At 33.9% G+C, this 5784-nt stretch overlaps 1 long non-coding RNA gene across 1 annotated transcript; it reads left to right on the top strand.

The window, feature by feature from the left end:
* The first annotated feature begins 2361 nt into the window (after positions 1-2361).
* Positions 2362-3807, top strand: LOC136065025 (uncharacterized). The gene is made up of 3 exons (XR_010626669.1): positions 2362-2634; positions 2879-2949; positions 3520-3807. It is a non-coding gene; the product is annotated as an uncharacterized LOC136065025 (long non-coding RNA).
* The last annotated feature ends 1977 nt before the right edge of the window (positions 3808-5784 follow it).

Here is a 5784-nt window from a genome sequence, read left to right as displayed (position 1 = left end):
ATTGTGAAAAAGCTTATCTGCTGTGGAGCTTGGTTTTTAGAACCTTTGGGATCTCATGGGTTTTGCCAAGATCGGTTGCAGATACGCTTTTTGGTTGGTGGAATTGGTTTGGAAAGCATTCTTCTAGCATTTGGAATTTAGTTCCTTTGTGCCTTATGTGGTGTATCTGGAGGGAGCGGAATTGGAGAACTTTTGAGGATACGGACAAATCCAATAATCAGTTGCTCGCTTTCTTTAGTGGTTCTCTTTTTGATTGGTCTAGGGCTTGGGGAATCACCTCTAGTGACTCTCTCCCTTTGTTCCTTAATTCTCTGCTTAGTACTTAGTTCTTATGTTGGCTTTTGTTTGTTTTGTTGTATTTTCTTGTTGTTTGTTTCCTTCTTTGTAATCCTTGCTCTACCTTTTGTTTTTCATGAGGTAGCTCTTTGAATATACATCTTCTTACTTATCAAAAAAAAAAATGGTTATTTTGTACATTTCTAGACAGATTTCATATTTATCTTAGGTTTTTGTTAAATAAATAGGACCAAAAATTTAAAAGTAATAAAAAATAGCAAAGAAATAGATTCATACTCATAATGTAATATATTTGTGGGCCCTGGGGGCAATGGTGTTGAATAATAAAGCTGACAAGAGGATATTATAAGAGATTACTTTGGTCAAACCATGAAACAGATAAGAGAGTTGACCATAGTCTAAAGATTTTAGACTACTAAATTGCCGATTTTTCCAAAAGCTTAATCTATTGGATATGGTAAATTTAATCATTTAACCACACAATTCTAACATAGACCAAAGCAGAGCATTAGAGAAACGAAGAAGATAGTAAATTAGTATCCAGAGTACCAGCCAACAGAGATGAAACCTTATCTGATGAGTGATCAAATGTTATTTTCTAAGCGCTTATAAAGATGATCTGATAGCTGGCCTGTTGATTAATTAAAAGAGGGCCGATCAAGAGAGTTTGAGAGAGAATGAGAGCAGATTTTTGTGTCAACTATTGAGCCTTGAGAGTCAACATGCCTATCTGATTTCAGAGGTAACAAAAATTGAATTTTTTTTCCCATCATTGTGTTGTGATTGTGTCTATGACAACACACCATAGACATGCATGCAAGTGTGTCTTTGGCATATCTGTCTGACACGGACACACTATGGATTTAGTCATGTTTATGCTTGTTAGAATATTTGTATCATCTAGTTTTAGTGAAACCTATTTGATTGGGTCTTTGAGCCAAATCACCAAAAAGTGTTAGTGGGTAGCTTGCTGCCATGGTGTAAAGAATATAGCTATTGAACAAAGCTTGGTTCCTTCAATGTACAAGCGTGTTATGCCAACCTAAAATAGCTGAGTTTACAACTATATTCTGGCCGTCTTATATTATGGTCTGAAAGGGGGGTTATGCGAAGTTTTATTGTGCAAAGTGGGCACCCCCTTTGGAGCCTCTTGCTATTCTGATGAAGCTTCACTTGCAATGGGTCTCATCCAAGCTCAGTCAAGTTTATCTAAAGCAGGACACCTTAGAGCTCAAAATTTTTATTGGTTGTGATTAATCTTGAGCTCTATTGTCCTGCTGATTGGTTTGGCTTGGTTCAGTTTTTCTGCCAGATTTAAAATGTTGGTTTCTTTCTTGGTTGCTATTATATTGATGGTGATGACTCTACAATTGTTTAACATGGTTTTGACATTTTTCATTCTGTTAGAGTGAATATATTGCTGTGCTGCCTCTGGCTCTTATGGGAATATCATTGGGACGACAGGCTGATAGCCAATCTATATATTACTAAAAGCTGAAGCGTAGAATTTAATTCTGCTGCTCTCACGTTGCGCCACATCAACTGCCATGTCATTTTCTTTATTAAAAAAAAAGTTTTCCTTCAATTTTTAATTGGTTTTTACTTCAATTTTTAATTAGTTTTTACAATTTACAGCCCTATAAATCCCAGCCCTATAATTATAGCCCACTACTTATTTATTTATTCCCACTATCTATTTATTTAATTCCACTATCTATTTAATTCAGCCCACCTCCTATTTATTTAGTTCCACTATGAAGCCCAACTGAAAGCCTTTTCAGTTGAGCTTAATAAAGAAAACTTTCAAGCCTTTATTTAAATATCAAAACTGAAAGCCTTTATTTAAATATCAAAACTTCCAAGCCGGATTGGAGGGAAGAGAAAGAAAAAAAAAAAAAAAACAAAAGGAAGCGTAATTAAAAAAGGAAGCGTTCAGTGTAACGTACAGGGAAGCTGAAAGGGAGGAAAAAGAAAGAAAGAAAAAAAGAAAAAAGGTACGTTCAAGCTGGTTTGGAAGAAGAAAAAGAAAAAAAAAAAAAAAAAAAAAAGAGGAAAAAAGGAAAAAGGGAAGCGGTTAGGTTTTGCAATATGTAACGTAGAGGGAAGCTTAAAGGGAGGAAAAAGAAAAGAAAAAAAAAAACATTGAAGCGTTCAGGTATTGTGTGAGAAAACAGAGAGTTTGTTCAGGTATTGTGTGAAAAAACAGAGAGTTTGAAAGCTACCTATCTTCCTGCTCTACTGTTTCTCAGTAACGGCTGCCTATCTGATTTCCTTCCTCTCTTTATTCCTTTCCACATGGTTTATAAATACTGACAGAACCTCCCTGCTTTGGTTGAGGTATCTCTACATCTCAATTCTTTTTTTTGGGTGCAAAACTTTTATGCTTTGTTTATATTAATATGAGACGCTTTTTTTTTTTTTTTTTTTTCGTTTGTTTGTATTTGTGTTTATATTAGATGAGCATCCTTGGCATGCCATTGATGTGTTTGTGAGATTGCCTGAATGACGTTTCAATAGTGCTACAATTTTACTGCCAAAAAAACTATTTTATTTTACCTTGGTTTATTTGGAAATATCTCAGGTGTCGTTTTTTTAATGTGTTGTGGCTAAAGTGTTGGTGGCACATCTCATCCATTCCAAGGGGATTTAAAGGTGAGTTTTCATCTCTCTCGATTGTTTATATTCCATGACTGAAGAAAGTAGTTTGGTAGTGGTATAGCTGGAAACAATAAAAATGATAAAAACAAGTTTTCAAATATTGTAGTAGCTAGGAAATATTGTAGTAGTTGGGGAGGGGGCATTCATGTTGAGATTTTAGGCAATATTGTAGTAGCTGGGAAAGGTCTTTTGGTTACAATTTACTCTCACCATGATCCCCCAGGAAAATAAATGATTTCAACAACCTTGGTATAATGTGAGGTTCCTCAAAGGACCAATTAGTGAAAAACTTTTATGCTTTGTTTATATTAATATGAGACGCTTTTTTTTTTTCGTTTGTTTGTATTTGTGTTCCGCAAAACTTTTATGCTTTGTTTATATTAATATGAGACGCTTTTTTTTTTTTTTTTTCCCGTTTGTTTGTGTTTGTGTTTATATTAGATGAGCATCCTTGGCATGCCATTGATGTGTTTGTGAGATTGCTGAATGACGTTTCAATAGTGCTAAATTTTACTGCCAAAAAAACTATTTTATTTTACCTTGGTTTATTTGGAAATATCTCAGGTGTCGTTTTTTTAATGTGTTGTGGCTAAAGTGTTGGTGGCACTCTCATCCATTCCAAGGGGATTTAAAGGTGAGTTTTCATCTCTCTCGATTGTTTATATTCCATGACTGAAGAAAGTAGTTTGGTAGTGGTATAGCTGGAAACAATAAAAATGATAAAAACAAGTTTTCAAATATTGTAGTAGCTAGGAAATATTGTAGTAGTTGGGGAGGGGGCATTCATGTTGAGATTTTAGGCAATATTGTAGTAGCTGGGAAAGGTCTTTTGGTTACAATTTACTCTCACCATGATCCCCAAGAAAATAAATGATTTCAACAACCTTGGTATAATGTGAGGTTCCTCAAAGGACCAATTAGTGAAAAATAATTTCAACAACCTTGGTATAATGTATATGGTCATGTCCCAATTATGCAGAGTTCAGTCTTCCAAATGACGGAGACCTAAGTACATCAAACAAGCAAAGTGAAACGCATTTTTGTAAGACAGTAAACAATCAAGTTTTAATTAATTATACAGAAAAATACATCATAAAAATTATAAGCTTACACATATTATGTGATGTAAGTGCTATTTAGTCCTGTGTGCACCTAAATCAATGCCTATTCATATGTTTTTGCACAGGTAGCACTGATAGCATCATTATTGGAAAATAGAATCTCTTTGTTGTCGCCATCTATGTTGTTGTACATAATCTTAGCAATACGTAATTTCTCAACTAGAATTGTGTTCTCCTTTGTTAAATTATTTAGCTGCACAGAACATATTGTAATTGCAAACATTGATATGAATGTTCAGTAAGTTTGCTATTACTATTAAAATTTATTTGTACGAAAGAATAAAAAGAACTAAAAAAACTATAAAAAAAACCATTTAGGAGCCCCATGGGTTTCTCATGACAAGTGGAACCAACTCCTATTCTATACATTATCAGAAGCTACAGACTCGTCATTTAAAATGGATTTAGAGGAACAAATGTGAGCAATCACATTGATAAGGTTTCTCATCCCATGACACACGGCCATTAGGATTTTCTACCATTATTTATGAAGGCTGCCATTTTCATTAGCATCCCTCTTCAGTTACAAACAGAACATAATGGAACAATTAAATGTCCATTGGAAATGCAAAAACACCTTCAGCAAATGTAGTCAGTTCAACTTTAAGTGCTGACGGCAGAAAGAAAATTAATGAAATGAATAACCAAAGTACATCAGCCATGTGCCACTTTGGTCCACAAGTGTCATTGATAGATCCAGAGCTATTACCACTATGGATGCAGAGGTAGCAGTCTACTTGAATAAAAAACAAATATGTGACCAGTCAGAGCTTAATACAGTTGCACATTGTCAGAAAATATTACTTCTACTTTACTACAATGTATTGTTTAATGAGTTGCTTTGCTGGGAAATTCCACATTTGGCTGAACAGTTTGTGTAACCAAAGAAAACAACCAAAAAAAAAAAATAGGACATTGTTGAATGAGTTGCTTTGCTGGGAAATTCCATTGTAAATAAAGTTGGAATGTTTCTTCAAGTATGTCCAACATTCAATCATAAATAAAATGAAAAGGCTATGCTAAAATATTTTTATATTATCTTTTGGTATGCTTGAGTAATTTTATATTATCTTTTGGTTGTGTAGGGTGTTTAGTTCAAAAATTGGATTGTTTCTTCAAGTATTTGTAACTTTTAATTATAAATAAAATGAAAAGGCTATGCTAAAAATTGCAAGTTAATTGCAAGTTAAATAAAATGATTCCACATCTAATTCCAAGACAATACCTTCTATCATCACAAATCCTACAATATATTGTGTATACATATATAATGCAACTTAAGTAGTAACACATTCAAAAATATTTCAAATAATAACACAATCATAAAAAAATAAAAAAATAAAAAAAAAACCACGCGCAACGCGCGGTCTGCGACTAGTAGGTATTAAATTCTCAGCTTTGACATTAAAAACTTCCAAATCATATAGTTGTGAAACTTGGCCACAAAACCCTAGAGTGACCAGATAAAGACAATTGGGTCCATCAATTAGCTTACTAAGCAATTATGGCTGTAGCTTTCAGTGCCATATTATTGAAGCATATTGGCGGGTCTTTGCTGGTTGCTTTAGAGCTTGTGTGGACAAGTCATCCTTTGCTGATGTGCTTCTCTAATCAAGTGATCTTTCTTTCCCATATTCATGTGTTGTCATTTTGTTGACTCACATTGTTGGGTTTGATAGTTATCATTTGATTTAGTTTGTGGCTCATA

The sequence above is a fragment of the Quercus suber genome, unplaced genomic scaffold, assembly GCF_002906115.3.
Source record: "Quercus suber isolate HL8 unplaced genomic scaffold, Cork oak 2.0 scaffold_832, whole genome shotgun sequence".
NCBI classification, from domain to species: Eukaryota; Viridiplantae; Streptophyta; class Magnoliopsida; order Fagales; family Fagaceae; genus Quercus; species Quercus suber.
This window is presented reverse-complemented; position numbering and strand designations above follow the sequence as displayed.